The sequence below is a fragment of the Bos taurus genome, chromosome 4 (genome assembly GCF_002263795.3).
Source record: "Bos taurus isolate L1 Dominette 01449 registration number 42190680 breed Hereford chromosome 4, ARS-UCD2.0, whole genome shotgun sequence".
Taxonomy (NCBI): domain Eukaryota; kingdom Metazoa; phylum Chordata; class Mammalia; order Artiodactyla; family Bovidae; genus Bos; species Bos taurus.
The window spans coordinates 18,240,205-18,261,751 of record NC_037331.1 but is presented as its reverse complement, the minus strand read 5'-3'; positions in this window follow the sequence as shown (position 1 = coordinate 18,261,751).

Genomic DNA, 21,547 nt, shown 5'->3' with positions numbered 1-21,547 from the left:
ATTATGTTGGAAAAAGTAAACACTATCACCAGAACAAAAATAAATCTCTCTCAGGAAAAAATAGAATCTTTCTTCCATTAATATGTTCTTTTTTCAAAAAGATTCTGGTTTACCTGTGTCAGTTTCTACCTCTTCTCTGATTTTCCTACTAATCTTTTTACATAGGTTAAATACCACATTCATTAGGGAGGGAATAAATAAATCACTGCTATACTCAATAACTCAAATAAGCTTGTTATTATTCAATAGGAAAAATAAGAATTGGGTTTTAATCACAATATATAAGATAAAATCTTCAGGGCATGAATGAAATAATGGAATAGATAATATGTGTAATCAAATGGAGCATATGTTATGTGAAGGAATGTTATGTTATAGAGAAGGAAACTTACAAACATAAATAATTACCTGGAGGCTACAGAACATAATAGAAACATATTTTAGAATGTTTATTCCTATAATTCTAAAAAAAGTTCAAATATGCAAGAAATTAAAATTATCTTTTTGTTGAGATTCTTAAGTCTGGAGACATTTAGGTATAATATTATAGAGCACAAAAAGTACAATTAAAAATTCCAAATAATGGAAATATTTTAAAGGTAATTTCTACACTCCTTATTCTTATAACTGATTTATGTGAGAGAATTCAAACATAGCTGTAAGATGTGTCAAATGATGGCATTTTTTTTCAATTAAAATAAAGTTGTCAGCAAAGTTGAGCCTATAAAAACCACATCATTTTAAACTGCATTTAAAAAGCTCTGTGAGGATTCCATTTGTTCTATAATGGAAACATAGACATTTGTTGTTGTTGTTCAGTTGGTCAATCATGTACAGCTCTTCATGACCCCATGGATGGCAGCATGCCTGTCTTCCTGTCCTTTCCTGTCCCCCAGAGCTTGCTCAAACTCATGTCCAAGAGTCATGGTGCCATCCAGTCATCTCGTCCTCTGTCATCCTCTTCTCCTCCAGCTTTCAATCTTTCCCAGCATCAAGGTCTTTTCTAATCAGTCAACTCCTTGCATCTGGGGGCCAAAGTATTGGAGTTTTACCTTCAGCATCAATCCTACCAATGAATATTCTGGACTGATTTCCTTTAGGATAGACTGATTAGATCTCCTTGCAGTCCAAGGGACTCTCAATAGTCTTTTCTAACACCACAGTTTAAAAGCACCAATTCTTCAGTGCTCAGCCTTCTTTATGGTCAAAGTCTCACATCCATGCATGACTACTGGAAAAATTATAGCTTTGACGAAGTGGACCTTTCTCAGCAAAATAATGTCTTTGCTTTTTAATATGCTATCTAGGTTGGTCATAACTTTTCTTCCAAGGAGCAAGCGATTTTTAATTTCATGGCTGCAGTCACCATCTGCAGTGATTTTGGAGCCCCAGAAAAGAAAGTTTGTCACTGTTTCCATTGTTTCCCCATTGATTTTCCATTAAGTAATCACATGCTATGATCTTGGTTTTTTGAATGTTGAGTTTTAAGCCAGCTTTTTCACTTTCCTCTTTCACCTTCACCAAGAGGCTCTTTTGTTCCTCTTCACTCTCTGCCATGAGGGTGGTGTCATCTGCATGTCTGAGGTTATTGATATTTCTCCCAGCAATCTTGATTCCAGCTTGTGCTTCATCCATCCCAACATTTCACACAATGTACTCTGCTTATAAGTTAAATAAGAAGGGTGACAATATACAACATTGACATACTCCTTTCCCAATTTGGGACCAGTCTGTTGTTCCATGTCCAGTTCTAACTGTTGCTTCTTGACCTGCACACAGGTTTTCAGGAGGCAAGTAAGGTGGTCTGATATTCCCATCTCTTTAAGACATAGACATTGGGGCCACTTATATTTGAGTAGTTTGTGATGGACAGTTAAGTTATTTTGCAGGAGAGTGTTAGATGAGAAAGTTTGATTGGGAGGGGAGACATCTTGAGGCATCTACATGAAACATAGATGCCAGATTTTCTTGCCTTCAGTATTAGGAGATGCATCACAATATCTTTGTTAAAATAACTAGGCTGAATAAAAATTGCATGCTCAAAAGTATCCCAAATTTTTTATTTTTAAGATTCATATGAAAAATCATTTTCTTCTACTATGTTTTTTTGTGTGCATCCATTAAACGTTGAAATTTTGAAAGAGCATACTATTTTGCAGAGCTTTAGTTGAATTACATATTAGAAAAGCATGGAATTAAAAATCAGTTTCTGTAATTTGTAGATATCACATGTAGGGAAACCACTTAAAGCAAGATTTACCAATTTTTTTTAACAATGAACTAATTCAGGAATTATTGCTATTTCTCTGCTATTCTCAGAGAAAATGCACATGTTGAGAACATAGCACCTTGAAACTGCCAGTATACCAGATGAATTGTCTTCACAGGATGATAAAACTTTTAATGAAACTAATTATATGGCATTTCAGAACTTTAGACTAGGTAGAATATGAACTTCTATCACTGGCATTTTGCTCTGATTTCAGGAGAAGAAGATTAAGTAATAGCTGAGAATTAAGAGATCATCTAATTTTGTTTGGGAGATTGGTTAATCTTTTACAAAAAAATATGCAAATAATACATCATCACTACATGAATGAAGAAACAATTTTGTTTTAGGCTAGAACAAAAATTAGCTGAAGTCCATTGGTCAGTATTTTTATTTAAAAACTTACTATGACAACCCTGACTTTTGAGACAAAGAAAATCTCTGTTACAACAATAATAATCACAGAGAGGGTCTATAGAAGTAAAGAATGATACACACCTTCAGTTCAGTTCAGTCGCTCAGTCGTGTCTTTGCGACCCCATGAATCGCAGCACGCCAGGCCTCCCTGTCCATCACCAACTCCTGGAGTTCACTCAAAGTCACGTCCATCGAGTCAGTGATGCCATCCAGCCATCTCATCCTCTGTCATCCCCTTCTCCTCCTGCCCCCAATCCCTCCCAGCATCAGAGTCTTTTCCAATGAGTCAACCCTTCGCATGACGTGGCCAAAGTCCTGGAGTTTCAGCTTTAGCATCATTCCTTAGAGAATACCCAGGACTGATCTCCTTTAGAATGGACTGGTTGGATCTCCTTGCAGTCCAAGGGACTCTCAAGAGTCTTCTCCAACACCACAGTTCACATCTTTAGTTAACATATTTTTAAACAGAAATATTCAAAGGCATAGAAGTGAGAATCTTCTGTATTCCAGGCATTGCATACTTTCACTTCCTCCTGTTCTTTTGTTTTTGTTTATTTTATAAATGACAGTAAGCTCAATATAAGTATGTGGTATGAAGTGCCTAACAAAAAAGCAAATTCAGTCTCAATTTGCATTAATAGGATGTTGTATTAATATTAATTTTTGAAAGTAGTAAAAGTGCAAAGATTTTGGAATCGAATTGCACAACTGTTACTGTGTGACTTTTGGCAAGTAATTTAACCTTTCTAATGATCAGAAACTCGGATAATAATATCACATCATATATTCATTTGAGAGTACAATGAAACAATGTGTAAAATGTTTCACACAAAGTCTGGAAAAAAATGAGTGAGTGATAGTTGCTCAGTAATGTCTGACTCTTTGCAAACCCATGAACTGTAGCCTGCCAGGCTCCTCTGTCCATGGAGTTCTCCAGGCAAGTTTACTGGAGTGGGTTGCCATTTCCTTCTCCAAAATAAATTGACTTAACTCCTAGATATTGTTATTATCAGGGTGATAATCTTTAGGACTGTGTTCTATTCAGATTTCAGTTGGAGGGATTATCTCTGATCTCACACACATCTATATACATGCATTTATATATATATATACACATGCATATATATATGTGTGTGTGTGTGTGTACATATATATATATATATATATATGTATGTGTGTGTGTACACGTATATATATGGGTGTGTATATGTGTATATAGAGAGAAAAGAAATTAAAAATTAGGAGCATTGGGAGAAATTCATTGGAAAATATGTTTAAAGTCATTTTAAAATTAAAATGTATAACATATTTATTCAAATACATAATGAGGTTTTTAAAGAAATAATCATTTTATTTTCACAAAAATGTGTTCTGTCATAACTTAGAAAAGCTCTTGACATAAGTCACATGCATCTGGTGTAATTGCATTAAACTGTCTGTAAGATCACTTCCTTCTTGGAGATTCTACAATACTGTGGCAGCTCTGACTAGAGAATGAATGAGCCATCCTGTCTTCACTCCATTTCCCTTTCTTTTTCATCCCCTTTGATAACTTCTTATAACACTGAGACAGTTGAGACAATGTATTGTTTTTGACATCTACCAATCTGGGAGTAGAATGGGAAGTATGAAAGTAGAAAGTGATGCCTGGTGCTGTGCTGTATTCTTATCTACGCACCAGTGGCTGTTGTCCATCTTCTAGTGTTCACATCTGGTGGATTATTTGGGTTAGAATGCTAGTTTAGAATTCCTGTTTATGTAAGAAAAATATAGTCAAAGCATAGATGACAAGGACAATATAATGGAATTTAGCAACATGGATTATTCAGGGATAAGCAGCAGATTTTTAAGATATTAACTTCAAGCATTTGTTTTCTTAATTCTTGTCAGTGAAGTTTGAGAAAAGTTGCTTCTGCTCTTTGGGTCTCAGTTTTCTTTTGTGACATGGGAGGAATTATTCCAGATGGGCTCTAAATTTCTTTAAATCTCTAATATCTATGAGTGTATGGTACATGTATGAGGTCTTACAAATCATCTTATCTCAAAATTTTATCGATAATTTCTATTTACTTAAACTCACTTGAAAAGTAAGAATATTCAGTAGTAAGTATCTGCATTCATTTTAACTGATACAAGCTTAGTTTAGTGACATGGCAATTTAGCTTTTATTTTCAGTGTAGGGTTTCAATGTAGCCAATCCCAATAATAATATTCCCCTGTATGTCTTCTATCTTTTTAATGGTGTGCATATAACTACAAAGAATTTAATATGCTCCTGGATATTATGAAGTAAACCATGTAAGAGCAATTATATTCATATACAATAAAAGATAATAGGTATTCACCTGACATTTTATTTCTGTACAATCTTATTAATTTCCCTCTTTCAGAATTGAAATAAAATATTCATGTATCTCAGTGTAACAAACTGTTTCTCATTTCTTTTATCTCCTCTCAATGTTCTTTTCTTTTTATAACTGTTGAGTGTTTTTACCATCTTGACTTGCCAAACCAATTTATATATATTCTTTCCTTTCAGAAGCAATAAATGGTTATATGATAATTGTAGAAAATTAAGAAAATTGCAACTCTAGAAATATTAAGGCCAGATTAATTGTAATCTATCAAGAAAGCTCTGTTAACATCTTTGGATTTCTTCCACTGGAACCTATTAAATCAGGGCAGTGACATAATCCAACATGTTAAATAAATTCACTCTGGTTGCTGTATGCAGAGTACAATGAAAGGGCAAGAGTAGAAACAGGGAGATCAGTTAGGAGGCTATTAAACAGAGCAGGAGGGAGAATATATGTTTTGACCTAGGAGGGTAGCAACAAAACTGCAGAGAAATGGTTAAATGAAAGGGAAATATAATTTAAAGAGCCAGAAGAATTTGATAATGGAATGAATGTGGGATATTAAAAAAAAAAGAAGGGGGGATGAAAATTATGATCCTGAGCAAATGAATGGATAGTGAAACCATTTACTGATTTGCGGAAAGCTAAGGAGGAGTTAAATTGACTTCTGCTTTGGATGTGACAAATTTGAGATGCCTAATAAATATCTAAGTAAAGATTACATTGCTAGTTGGATAAACAGTTTGAGTGCAAGGGACATATTCAGGCTGGAAATATGATTTTAGTGATCTCCCATAGAAATACTTATTCTACCAAAAATTTAGAGAAAAGCTAACACATATCCTACTCAAACTTTTCCAGAAAATTGCAGAGGAAGGTAAAACTGCCAAATGCATTCTAAGAGGCCATCATCACCCTAATACCAAAACCAGACAAAGATGCCACAAAAAAATAAAACTACAGGCCAATATAGCTGATGAACATAGATGCAAAAATCCCCACAAAATTCTAGCAAATAGAATCCAACAACATATAAAAAAGATCATACATCATGCTGCTGCTGCTGCTAAGTCACTTCAGTCGTGTCTGACTCTGTGCAACCCCATAGATGGCAGCCCACCAGGCTCCCCCATCGCTGGGATTCTCTAGGCAAGAACACTGGGAGTGGGTTGACATTTCCTTCTCCTATGCATGAAAGTGAAAAGTGAAAGTGAAGTCGCTCAGTCGTGTCCAACTGGTAGTGACCCCACGGACTTCAGCCTGCTAGGCTCCTCCATCCATGGGATTTTCTAGGCAAGAGTACTGGGGAGTGGCTTCCTATTGCCTTCTCTGCATACATCGTGACCAGGGTTTTATCCCAGGAATGCAAGTATTCTTCAATATTCACAAATCAATCAATGTGATATACCACATTAACAAACTGAAAGATAAAAATCATATGATTATCTCAGTAGATGCAGAGAAAGCCTTTGACAAAATTCAACATCCATATATGATGAAAACCCTCCAGAAAGCAGGCATAGAAGGAACATACCTCAACATAATACAAGCCATATATGATAAAATCACAGCAAACCTTGTCCTCAATGCTGAGAAACTGAAAACATTTCCCCTAAAGTCAGGAACAAGAAAAGGATGCCCACTCTCACCACTACTATTCAACATAGTTTTGGAAGTTTTAGGCACAACAATCAGAGAAGAAAAAGGAATAAAAGGAATCCAGATTGGAAAAGAAGTAAAACTCTCACTGTTTGCAGATGACATGATCCTCTACATAGAAAACCCTAAAGACACCACCAGAAAATTACTAGGGCTAACCAATGAATGTAGTAAATTTGCAGGATATAAAATCAACACACAGAAATCCCTTGCATTCCTATACATTAACAACAAGAAAACAGAAAGAGAAATTAAGGAAACACTCCTATTTATCATTGAGACAAAAATAATAAAATGGGAATAAATCTACCTAAAGAAACAAAAGACCTATATATAGAAAACTATAAGACACTGATGAAAGAAATCAAAGATGACACAAATAGATGGACAAATATACCCTGTTCATGGATTGGAAGAATCAATATAGTGAAAATGAGTATACTACCCAAAGCAATCTATAGATTCAATGCAATCCCTATCAAGTGACCAACGGTATTTTCACAGAACTAGAACAAATAATTTCAAATTTCTATGGAAATGCAAAAAACCTCAAATAGCCAAAGCAATCTTCAGAAAGAAGAATGGAACTGGAAGAATCAACCTGCCTGACTTCAGACTATACTACAAAGCTACAGTCATCAAGACAGTATGGTACTGGCACAAAGACAGAAATATAGATCAATGGAACAAAATAGAAAGCCCAGAGATAAATCCATGCACCTATGGACACCTTATCTTTGACAAAGAAGGCAAGAATATACAATGGAGAATAGATAATCTCTTTAACAAGTGGTGCTGGAAAAACTGGTCAACCACCTGTAAAAGAATGAAACTAGAACACTTTCTAACACCATACACAAAAACAAACTCAAATTGGATAAAAGATTTAAATGTAAAAAAAAATGTAAAAAAAAAAAAAAGATTTAAATGTAAGGCCAGAAACTATAAAACTCCTAGAGGAAAGCATAGGCAAAACACTCTCTGACATAAACCACAGCAGAATCCTCTATGACCCACCTCCCAGAGTAATGGAAATAAAAGTAAAAATAAACAAATGGGACCTAATTAAAATTGAAAGCTTTTGCACAATGAAGGAAACTATAAGCAAGGTGTAAAGATAGCTTTCAGAAGGGGATAAAATAATTGCAAATGAAGCAACTGACAAAGAATTAATCTCAAAAATATATAAGCAGCTCATGCAGCTACATTCCAGAATAATAAACAACCCAATCAAACAATGGGCCGAAGAACTAAAGACATTTCTCCAAAGAATACATACAGATGGCTAACAAACACATGAAAAAATACTCAACATCACTCATTATCAGAGAAATGCAAATCAAAACCACAATGAGGTACCATCTCATGCCAGTCAGAATGGCTGTTATCAAAAATCTACAAAAATAAATTCTGGAGAGGGTGCAGAGAAAAGGAAACCCTCTTACATTGTTGTGGGAATGCAAACTAGACAGCCCCTATGGAGAACAGTGTGAAGATTCCTTTAAAAAGTGGAAATAGAACTGCCATGCTGCTGCTGCTGCTGCTGTCATTTCAGTAGTGTCTGACTCTGTGCAGCCCCATAGAGGGCAGCCCACTGGGCTCCCCCGTCCTTGGGATTCTCCAGGCAAGAACACTTGGAGTGGATTGTCATTTCCTTCTCCAAAGCAAGAAAGTGAAAAGTAAAAGTGAAGTCACTCAGTCATGTCCAACTTGTAGCAACTCCATGGACTACAGCCTACCAGGCTCCTCCATCCATGGAATTTTCCAGGAAAGAGTACTGGAGTGGGGTGCCATTGCCTTCTCTATAGAACTGCCATAAAACCCAGCAATCCCACTGCTGGGCATACACACCAAGGAAATCAGAATTGAAAGAGACACGTGTACCCCAATGTTCATTGCAGTACTGTTTACAATAGCCAGGACATGGAAGCAACCTAGATGTCCATTGGCAGATGAATGGATAAGAAATCTGTGGTACATATACACAATGGAATATTACTCAGCTATTAAAAAGAACACATTTGAATCAGTTCTAATGAGGTGGATAAAACTGGATCCTATTATACAGAGTGAAGTAAGTCAGAAATAAAAATACCAATACAGTATATTAAAGCATATATATGGAATTTAGAAAGATGGTAAAGATGACCCTAAATAAGAGACAGAAAAAGAGACACAGATATAAAGAATAGACTTTGGACTCTGTGGGAGAAGGTGAAGGTGGAATGATTTGAGAGAATAGCACTGAAACATGTGTATTACCATATGGGAAATAGATCACCAGTCCAAGTTCAATGCATGAAACAGGGTACTCAGAACCAGTGCACTGGAATGACCCTGAAGGATGGGACGGGAAGGAGATGGGAGGGGGTTCAAGATGGGGGACACAGGTACACCCGTGGCTGATTCGTGTCAATGTATGGAAAAAACCGCCACAATACTATAAAGTAATTAGCCTCCAATTTAAATAAGTTAATTTTAAAAATAAATAAAAACAGGAAGAGTAGTAAAAGTGTTACTAATCTGAAACTATTTTTTAAGCAAATAAAAAAGCAAGTAGCAGGAAAAAAAATACTTAGTTATAAAAATAGAAACTAAGGATAGAAATATGCTTCCCTCATATCTTCCTTCATAGTTCAATTGGTAAGGAATCCACCTGCAATGTTGGAGACACCAGTTGGATTCCTGGGTCATGAAGATCCCCTGGCGAAGGGATAGGCTATCCACTCCAGTATTCTTGGGCCTCCCTGTGGCTCAGCTGGTAAAGAATCCACCCTCAATGTGGGAGATCTGGGTTCTGTCCCTAGGTTGGGAAGATCTCCTGGAGGAGGGAAAGGCTACCCACTCCAGTAGTCTGGCCTGGATCACAAAGAGTCAGACACGACTGAGTGACTTTCACTTTGAAGCATAGAAATACTTCGTTACAGAAAACATGGGTTCACAAAAGACTGAGTTTTGACAGAGAAATGAAAAGATATGAAGAGTAAGTCTTGATGCTCTGCAATATTTGGAGGGAAAGAATTCAACACAGCACGCTAAAAAGTAGCACACTGTAAGATATAAGTAAAAGGGTATGGCGTTCCAGACAGCAAGTGACAACAGGTTTCCAGATGAGACTGCAGTGGCAACAAATGGTAATGCTGAAAAGTCATTGTATTTTCCTATCTCAAACGGTTTTAAAACATAATTCTTAATGTTAATAATAATGTCTCATCGTTTATCTGCACCACAATATATTTAACCAATTCCCTAAAGCTGAGCTTCCATTTATTATTGTTGCTTATGTAAATAACATGTCAATGGTCTACATGTTTCAGTAAATAAAATATAATGTAAAATTTGCTAGAAACACAAGCAATAGAGGGGAGATAAAAGATAGGAAAAGAATGATGATTAAAAAAACAAAACAAAAACAAAACCTCTCTATTTCTCTCCAGCACATATCTAAGAGAAAAATTCTGTATATCAGGATAGGTATAGGCTTAAATTTACATATAAGAAACTGGCAAAAAGTTCTCCCCCATGGTTGTACTGTTTCTCACACTCCCACAGGACTAACTTCCTGCTGAGCTTCTCCATATTTCTGCCAACACTTGATATAAATATTTTAAAATTCTAGTCATACTTGTGGCCCTGTAGTGACATTTAATTATTGTTTTAATTTGCCTCTAAAACTAGTAATCCTTAATAATTTCTCAGATGTCTGTTGGTCATTTTTAAGTCTTTTTAGGCAAATTGTTTTTCCTTATTCTTCGACCCAATTTCAATCAGAAATTTGTCTTTTTTCTTTTTCATTTTTTTGGCCTTGCCACATGGCATGCAGGATTCTAATTCTCTGACCAGTTATTGAACCACACCCCCTTTGTTAGAAGTGGGAAGTCTTAACCACTTGATCACCAGTAAGTCCTAGAAATTTATCTTTTAATTGATATATTTATATACTCTGGAAATAAGTTCTGTCAGACATAGGTATTGCAAATATATTTTCCCAAGCTTTATTTTGGTATTGATTCTATCATCAGTGTTTCTAGTTTGCATACGTTTTTTGTTTCAATGAAGCATAATTTATCAGTTTTGATCTTCATAATTATACAACTGTCTGTGTTCTAAAATATTTATCATCCATGGTCATAAAGACTTTTTCCCTTCCTAGTTTGCTGAGAGTTTTTAAAGTTTATTTTGAATGGATACCAGATTTTATATTTACAAAATTTTCATGGAAAATCTTGATTTAAAAATCTGTGTCCATTGAAATTATTATATCATTCTCCTTTATTTTCTTAATTTTAATTGCAATGATGTTTCAATGTACAATCTTGCATTTCTGGATTTGCTTTGTTAATATTTTGTTAAAGATTTTTGCTTTCCAAAAATGACTATTAATGATGTGGAAATCACTACAGATGGTGACTGCAGCCATGAAATTAAAAGACGCTTACTCCTTGGAAGGAAAGTTATGACCAACCTAGATAGCATATTCAAAAGCAGAGACATTACTTTGCCAACAAAGGTTCATCTAGTCAAGGCTATGGTTTTTCCTGTGGTCATGTATGGATGTGAGAGTTGGACTGTGAAGAAGGCTGAGTGCCAAAGAATTGATGCTTTTGGACTGTGGTGTTGGAGAAGACTCTTGAGAGTCCCTTGGACTGCAAGGAGATCCAACCAGTCCATTCTGAAGGAGATCAGCCCTGGGATTTCTTTGGAAGGACTGATGCTAAAGCTGAAACTCCAGTACTTTGGCCACCTCATGCGAAAAGTTGACTCATTGGAAAAGACTCTGATCCTGGGAGGGATTGGGGGCAAGAGGAGAAGGGGACGACAGAGGATGAGATGGCTGGATGGCATCACCGACTCGATGGACGTGAGTCTGAGTGAACTCTGGGAGTTGGTGATGGACAGGGAGGCCTGGCGTGCTGCTATTCAAGGGGTTGCAAAGAGTCGGACATGACTGAGCAACTGATCTGATCTGATCTGATGATGTAGAATTGTCTCCTGTTGCAGTGGTTTTGCCTATGTTTAGATTTGAGATTTTGTTGACTTCATAATATGATTTGGGAAGTGTTCTACTTTCTGAAATAATTTGTCTAATTATTATTGTTTATTCCTTAATTATTTGAGAGAATTTATGAGAGAGGCCATCTGTGCATAAAGGTTTTGTTGGGAAAAGATTTTAACATTTAATTCAATTTTTTGAACTGCTTTTTTCCTTTCTTCCTTATTTAAAAGTTTTCCTTTTAAATATAGATTTAAATATTGCCAAATTTAATTTGCTAATTTTCAATTATCTATAAATAAATCCATTTCATCAGGTTGTTGAATTTACTGACAAAAATAGTTTATGTGTCTAGAAATTATTGGGAAATCTTTTATTTGGCATCTGTTTTTAGCAATGCTTTTTCTACTTAGTTGTCAGTAGTTGATCAACTATATTGATTATTTGAAAACAATAAATGCTTAATTTTGTTAATTTCTATAATGCTGGTATGTTTTTATTTCAGTTATTTCAACTATTATCATTGCTCTTTCCTTCTTCCTGCATACTTTTCTAGTGATTTGGTCTTTTTTTTTTTGTTATTTCTCCAGTTAAAGCTTAGATCATTGATTTAATTATTTTAACAAACATTCCCTGAAGAAGGAAATGGCAAGTCACTCCAGTATTCTTGCCTGGAAAATCCCATGGAAAGACGAGCCTGTTCATGGGGTTGCAAAAGAGTCAGACATGACTTAGCAACTAAAAAGCAACAATAGGCATTTAAAGCTATTCTATTCTATTTCTCTAAGCACTTGTTTTTGATGCATCACACAAATTTGGTTATGTGTTTTTAGTTTCATTGAATTTGAAATAATATCTAATTTCCTGTGTGAAGTCTTAGACCTAAGGATTATATAGTAAATATTGGCTAATTTCTGAATATTTGGAGATTTTCCCACAAAATTTTAAATTCAGTTCTAATTTAGTTGTATTTATGTGAGTCTGGGTGAACTCCGGGAGTTGGTGATGGACAGGGAAGCCTGGCGTGCTGCGATTCATGGGGTCGCAAAGAGTCGGACACGACTGAGCGACTGAACTGAACTGAACTGATTGTTGTCACAGAAAACTAATCTAGTCACATGGACCATAGCCTTGTCTAACTTAATGAAAAATTGACTGTTGTCACAGCACCTACTCTGAATGATATGAATTATTTGAAATTTATTGAGACTTGTTTTATGCACATAAAATAATCTATATTTTGAAATATTTGGGTGTAGTATTATTTACACGCTAATTGCTTAATTATTAAGTTAAAATATTTCACTATTTGACAAATTTCTCTTGTCTATTGTTCCATCAATCAAGGGGAAGAGTTATTAATATTTTCCATAACTATTGCTGAATTTTTATATGGCTTTGTTAGTTTTATTTAATCTCTTTTTGGGGTTTCCAAGGTTACTCAGTGGTAAAGAGTCCCTCTGCCAATGTAGGAGACACAGGAGACGCGGTTCCATGCTTGGGTCAGGAAGATCCCCTAGAAGATGAAATGGCACCCACTTCAGTATTCTTGACTGGTAAATCCCATGGACAGAGGGGTCTAGCAAGCTATACTCCATGGGGTTGCAAAGAGTCGAACATGACTTAGTGACTAAACAACATTTGTTGTTATGAGATATCCATAGTAATACTGCTATTGCTGTTGCTAAGTCGCTTCAGTCGTGTCTGACTCTGTGGGACCCCATAGACGGCAGCCCACCAGGCTCCACCTTCCCTGGGATTCTCCAGGCGAGAACACTGGAGTGGGTTGCCATTTCCTTCTCCAGTGCATGAAATTGAAAAGTGAAAGTGAAATTGCTCAGTCATGCCCGATCCTCAGCGACCCCATGGACTGCAGTCTTCCAGGCTCCTCCGTCCATGGGATTTTCCAGGCAAGAGTACTGGAGTGGGGTACCATTGCCTACTACTGCTCTTTAAATATTTTTATTTAAAATCAATTTAAACCATTATTTTTTAACTTTCACTTTTTAAATATAGTAGAAAATTTCTGTCTTTCAATTGAAGTATTTAGTTTATTTACATTGAATGTAATTATTAACATGTTTGGATCTATTTTCCTATTTGTTCTTTATTTGCTCTTTGTCTCATTTTTCTACCTTCCTGATTTTTATGTTAAGTGAAAGCTTTTGGTGTTTATTTTGTCAAATAACTTTTTAGTTGTGTATGTTAATAATTCATTTTTATTTTATTATTTTATCTGGGGATTACACTATAACATCGTTACTTGCAATAATACATCATTATTTACTTTGAAATGAAGTTAAACAAATATATATTATAATAAATTTACAAAAGTATGGTTTTATTTAACTTTCCATTCTTTGTCCTCTTTTGTTATGTATTTGACTGTTCATATATTATAAACTCCACAGTACAGCATCATTATTCTTACATATTTCATTATCCTTTAATGAGATTAATGTGAAAAAAAACCCAGATTATTAACAATTATGTATTAGCTATTTCCAGTGATCTCTATTTTTCTATAGATTCAAGTTTTCTATAAGGCATTTTACTTGCTCAAGCCTAAAGAACTTCTTTTAAAATATCTCCTACTGTAATGACCTATATAGGAAAAGAATGTAAAAAAGAGTAGATATATGTATATATAAAACAGATTCACTTTGTTGTACAGCTGAAACTAACACAATATTGTAGATCAACTATACCCTAGTAAAATTTAAAAAAATAAAATATCTCCTTCTGCTAAGTCGCTTCAGTCGTGTCCAACTCTGTGCGACCCCATAGATGGCAGCCCACCAGGCTCTCCAGTCCCTGGGATTCTCAAGGCAAGAACACTGGAATGGGTTGCCATTTCCTTCTCCAATAAAATAAAATAAAATATCTCCTAGTATAGTTCTAATAATGACAAAAATTTTCTTAGCTTATGTTCCCAGAATAATTTCTAAGTAAGTAGTATCCTTACATTCTTTGAGATAAGAGTTCAGAGAGGCCACTTTTTGAGAATAGTGCCCTTGTATAAAAGCAGTTTAAACCATTCTCTTTTTTATAGTGGCACCAGGAAAGACAATGACTTTGCTAAGTTCTATTACAAATAATACTGTGTTTGTTAAAGATCCTTATGTGTTCTCTTTCTCTTTCACTGAATAATAGTAACTTGAAAAGAAGCATATGAAGCATGGAAAGTGAAAAAATGGTTATATTTTATATGTAGGAAGTATTTTAGACATTTAAGAATTATAATTCTATTAACTTTTAATCTTTCATTACATATAATCTTTTTTCTAGTGTTTTTCATTGTTATCTCATAATTTATTCTGTAATAAATATTCATTTTGTAGTTTTTTGTTTTTCAGCTATGAATAGAGGGAAATATCATTCCTATTCTTTCAAGCTGTTGATAGTTCTAAAAATTAATTTTTCTATACTATTCATTTTTACAAGAGTATTTTTATTTGAGAAAATAAAAGGATTAAAATTTCTTGCACTTGCCATATGTAAATGAAAAAACTCTACAAAAGTACATTTATTTAAAAAAATCTACATATCTGGTTCCTATAGTGAATTTTCTACTGCATTTACCACATATTTCTTAAACCTGTCAGACAAGGAATGCTATTCAAAGATATAGCATTAGCTGACTCACTAAAGCTAATGGTTAAATTTCCTTAGCTCTTGTTAAGTCATTATGTTATAAAATATAGAACCACAAAAAATAAACATTTATTTGTAGTCATAATAACTGCCGGCTCTACCGTGACTTCTAGACGAGTATATAATTAACTAAAATAACAAGCTCACAAATATGTATTTGCACTACAATTTTTGCTAGGTGCAAGCTGTTAAAGTGCAAAGTTTCATGCTGTTGCAAATCATGTTAATATTAAATATATCTGGCACTTTTCACCTCTATTAAGAAAAATAAGTAAACATTCAAAAATATTAAGGCATTCATAAAATTTTCCTTATCAAAAGAGACTCCTGTATCTTCTACTGAAAGGCTAGACATTTATTTTCAATAATTCTTCCCCTTTCAATCCCAAGGAATTTCCTTTGTAAGTGATTAGATAGAAATAATGTGTTTTGTCAGTTCATATATTTGTTCACTTACTTTAAAATTCCTATTTATGAAAACAGTTTATGAATTTAGTTAACCATGATAGTTAGTGCCACTCTAGCAATGAGTGTTCTTCCAAAATGAAGATTAAAAGCCTTTAATAAGCAATGTGGGAATAAATGTTTTTCAAAGGATACGAAGAATTAAGAGTATTGGCCATATCTTAGCCTTTGCCTGACACACAATTTTTGAAAAACAATGGCCACCAATTTTTCAAAATAATTATTATATTACTTCTGATTATAGTAGACAAGTTTCTTGCAGTGGCTTCCCACTCAAATACTGAAAGTAAAATGATACCTCACTTATTATTCGTTGTCAGTACTTTATATGTGTAGTTACGTGCTGTAAGGATTTAGTTAATGCCAATCTTTTTGCTATTGTTTGACCTACAGCAAGTTTATAATGACTGTTAACTTCCTTCTCCTTTCTTTTTCCTTTATCCATTCCCCTCCTTCTCCTCTCATCTTATTATCTCACTTCTCAATTACAATACTTTGACTTTATTATTGTGTACTATCCAATAATTAATATAATAAGATTAAAGACTCTGATGCTGGGAGGGATTGGGGGCAGGAGAAGGGGAAGATGGCTGGGAGGGATTGGGGGCAGGAGGAGAAGGGGACAATGGCTGGATGGCATCACTGACTCGATGGACGTGAGTCTGAGTGAACTCCGGGAGTTGGTGATGGACAGGGAGGTCTGGTGTGCTGCGATTCATGGGGTCGCAAAGAGTCCGACACGACTGAGCGACTGAACTGAACATCCATTATTTAATCAGATGATATTGTGCCTTTATATATCTGATAAATGATTTATATAATGCTTTGTATTAACACCTGTTTGGTGGATGAGGTTGGTGAGTAATTAGCATACTTAGGGTCACATGGGAAATTAACAATGAGCATCAAATTTGAATCTGATTTTATCTGATATCAAAATTATACTATTGTACTGTATTAAATTTTCTTTTAAATAACAGATTTATACATACTCAATGTAGGAAGTGAAAAAATATTCTAAATAAATAAAAGGTTAAAAATTTGCTACCCCCTTTCTCACCCCAATAGTTTATTTTTGGCCTTTTACCTTTCCTGATGTTTATGTTAACTATTTCAATATTTTTAATAATTGTTGTTCTTTGTGACATTTTTGCCTAAATCATACCATATTTAGATATTACTCTACAAGTTACTTTGCTCATGTTAAACCAAAGTGAAAGTGAACATCGTGACTAACTGTTTGCGACCCCATGGACTATACAGTCCATGGAATTCTCCAGGCCAGAATACTGGAGTGGGTAAACTTTCCCTTCTCCAGGGGATCTTCCCAAACTAGTCATCGAACCCAGTTCTCCCTCATTGCAGGCGGATTCTTCACCAGCTGAGCCACAAGGGAAGCCCAGGCATACTGGAGTGGGTAGCCTATCCCTTCTCCAGACGATCTTCCTGACCCAGGAATTGAACCAGGGTCTCCTGCATCACAGGCAGATTCTTTACCAACTGAGCTATCAGGGAAGCCCTTGTTGAACCAAAGTATATTCTAAACCTCCTTCTAGCTCAGCATACAGAGGCCAATCCAATTTGTTAGACTGATATATCATTGTTAATAGCTGTATGATTTTCCTAAGATTACATATATATATATATATCACATTTTTAGTCCATTAAGCAATGCCTCAGTGTATCTATCTAGACATACATTTATATTTGCAACTTTACTCATATATTTCTAGATATTAGATTTCTGAAGGGGGAATCATTTTATCGAACAATGTCTGTATTTTAATTTTTGGTTGGTATTTTCAAATTACTTTCCAAAAGGGCTAAAGCTATCACACTTTGACTAACAATGTTCTGGTTCTGCATTTTTACTGTTTTTTGAAATAATCACCATTTAATATTTTGTCAATGTTATTGGAGAAGGAAATGGCAACCCACTCCAGTATTCTTGCCTGGAAAATCCCAGGGATGGGGGAGCCTGGTGGGCTGCCATCTATGGGGTCGCACAGAGTCAGACACGACTGAAGCGACTTAGCAGCAACAGCAGTAGTATGGGAGAAATAGTGTCTCATTATTGCTTCAATTTAAGGCTGAAAAAAACATTCAAGTATTTCATTGTTTTTTAGAATTTCTTGATCATATAATGCTATTTATATCTTTCACCTGTTTTTCTACTGGATTGTTTGTGTTTTCTTATCAATATGCAGATAACTATCCAGAATACATATTTTAACTTTGTTTATATTTTTATCTAAGTAAATTTTTAATTTAAAGATGCCAGTTATATTTTTCTTTTGATTTTTATGTTTCTAGTCCTCTTTTGAAGTCTATCTGTCCTAATTTAGATAAATATTCTCTAATTTTACTTTCTGAAATTGATATTCATTTTTTTATTCCTTTAATGTATTTAATTTATTCAAAAATATTTATTGATCATAAAATGTGTATAAGGCCAAATCATGGGTTCTTGGGAATCTTGAGTGTTAAAACAAAACAATAAAAAAGTTGACAGAATTGTGATATGTGCCACAGAAAAATATAAGATGGAGAAGGTCATGGGAATTAAATTCTACAGATGTAGGTACCAGTGTCTGGGTATATTTATGAATGGAATGTTCAGGCAGTCCTCACTGAAAATAAAATTTTAACCAAGATCTGAAGTGTGTGGTATGAGATGAGCATATATTTGACAGAAGATGCTCCCAAGCAAAGCAAGGAGTTAATGCAAAACCCCTATAACCTTTTTAAAAAATGTTTATTGGGGTACAGTTGATTTACAATTTTGTATTAGTTTCAGGTGTACAGCATATACAGTGAATCAGTCATATATACATACATATATCCACTCTTTTTAAAAGATTCTGTTCCCATATAGGCTGTTGCAGAGTATTAAATAGAGTTCCCTGTGCTACACAGTAGGTCCTTATTAGCCATCGTAGTTGTGTATATGTCAGTTCAAATATTCCAGCTTATTCCTCCTTCTCTGCTTACCCCTGGTAACCATAAGTTTGTTTTCTATATCTGTAACTCTATTTCTGTTTTGTAGATAAGTTCGTTTGTACCCTTTGCTTTTTATTTATTTATTTTTCTTTTTTTTAAATTTTATTTTATTTTTAAACTTTACATAATTGTATTAGTTTTGCCAAATATCAAAATGCTTTTTAGATTCAACATACAAGCAATATTATGTGGTATTCGCCTTGTCTTTAAACAGGATGCTTGCTCTTTAAGGGAAGGTGGAAGGCCAGTATAGCTGAGATAGAATGAGAGAAAAATAGGAGATAAAATTAGAAAAGAGATGGGAGTTGGTGATAGCAACAATGAGGATAGAAGCATCAGAAGAGTAGGAGAAATTAAATCAAGTTGTACATGCCATTCTTAGAAGTTTGGCTTTAACTGTGAATGAAATGGGAAGCTATAGCAGGAATTTGTGAAAAAGAAATGATTTGAGCTATAATTTTAGAGGATCATTCTCTGTGTTCTTCATGAGAATACATTTTAGAGGGACAAGAGTGAAGATAGGAAGACTGTTTAGGGGCTAGTATAATCTACGTGAGAGATAATAGTGGCTTTTACCAGAAAAGTAACAATGGGTGTGGTCAAAGTGGTCCTACTATGGATACATTTTAAAGATACAACCAATAAAATTTCCTTATATTATGTGTGGCCAGGAATACTCCTCAGCCAATACTGTAAAACCAAACTTGTTGATGAAATCTTAATAGAGACTACAATTAGGAATGTTAAGAGTCAAAAGAGGTCTCATTTCATCAGCTACACTGATGACAATATTCTTGATGTCCTTTACCTATGGATTCTTCATCAACTCCTCTTTGCTCTTTGATTCTGAAGGCTTCTTCAACTTGTTAACCTTTGGGCTAATTTGCTGGAGGTCAATATTAATGAAGTCCTCAACACTGTCAACTTTGTATGAATCCTTCCTTTCAAAGGTGTAAACTTATCTATGATCTCAAAACCCAGATGAGCAGTTGGTCGGCAAGGGGCAGGGGAGGGAAGTTAGGCAAATGCCAGGAACCCTCATCTTCTCAGAATCTGGCAAATACAAATCCTCAATGCTACATCATGCATATATGCTCTTATATTTGTATATAGCAATAGCATGTGTGTATATATATTTTTTCTGTAGCTAACTTTTTAGTATTTTTTCTAACTCAATTGCATTGTGGTCAGAGGATTATACTATATATCAATTCAAATTCTGAAATTTCTTATGTTGCAAATTAAAAGGTCATTCTGCAGTTCTTGCTTAAATGACGTAACACTTAGTGAACACACACACACACACACACACACACACAATACATTTAACATTAAGTCAAGTTTCCTAAACAGACTGTTTAGGTCTTCTAATCACTTATTACTGATTTCGTGGCTTCTGTTCTGTAGTTAAAGGAAGAATTCTATTCCAGTTTTTTGATAGAATTATAGACTTGTCCATTTCAATATTTAGTTCTTTAGACTTTTGCTTGGAGAGGGCAATGGCAACCCACTCCAGGACTCTTGCCTGGGAAATCCCATGGATGGAGGAGCCTGGTAGGCTGCAGTCCATGGGGCCGGGAAGAGTCGGACATGACTGAGCAACTTCACTTTCACTTTTCACTTTCATGTACTGGAGAAGGAAATGGCAACCTACTCCATATTCTTGCCTGGAGAATCCCAGGAATGGAAGCCTGGTGGGCTGCCGTCTATGGGGTCGCACAGAGTCGGACACGACTGATGTGACTTAGCAGCAGCGGCAGACTTTTGCTTCATATGTGGTAAGCCTACAGAGGATGAGATGGCTGGATGGCATCACTGACTCGATGGACGTGGGTCTGAGTGAACTCTGGGAGTTGGTGATGGACAGGGAGGCCTGGCGTGCTGCGATTCATGGGGTCGCAAAGAGTCGGACACAACTGAGCGACTGAACTGAACTGAACTATGTTTGTATGTTGCAAACAAAATTAGAATTGTTATGCACCTGCCCAGTTGTGTCTCTTTGCCACCCCATGGACTCTAGCCCAGCAGGTTCCTCTGTCTATGGGAGTATCTTGGCAAGATTATGTTGCCAGGTCACTGGAGTGAATTGTCATTTCCTCCTCCAGGGGATCCTCCTACTCCAGGGTTCAAACCTGTGTCTCCTGTGGCTCCTGCATTGGCAAGAGAATTCTTTACCACTGAACCACCTGGGAATCCCAGAATTGTTATACATTCTACTAAACTGACTCTTTTATCACTGTGAAATACTCTCTTTTTCTCTAGAAATGCTTTTTTCCTAATGTCTCATATTAATATTATGTTTTATTTTAATTGTCTTTATATGTCATAACTTTTTGCATTCTTTAATTTAATCTTGTATGTATCTTACTGTTTTATAAACAATAAACAGAACTCTGATTTTTAAAATCAAGTATAGCAACCTTTGCATTTAATTAGAGTTTTATCCATTTATCTTTAATGTAATCATAAATATTGAATTTAAATTTTAGGGAGGACTTTCTATTTTTTATACTTGTTATGGACATTTTTGTTTACATATTTTCTACTTTAAAAAAAAATTTGTGTTTAACCTAGAAATTGTCACATGAATCTTGATTTATCAAAGTCTAATGACAATTAGACCCTTTCCTTCTTTTAAGCACTTTTGATTGCTATTTATTGCCTCTTTAGTTATATACTACAGTTATGTTCGTTAATATATTAATTTGTAAGTACTGGCAATTGATAGTATAC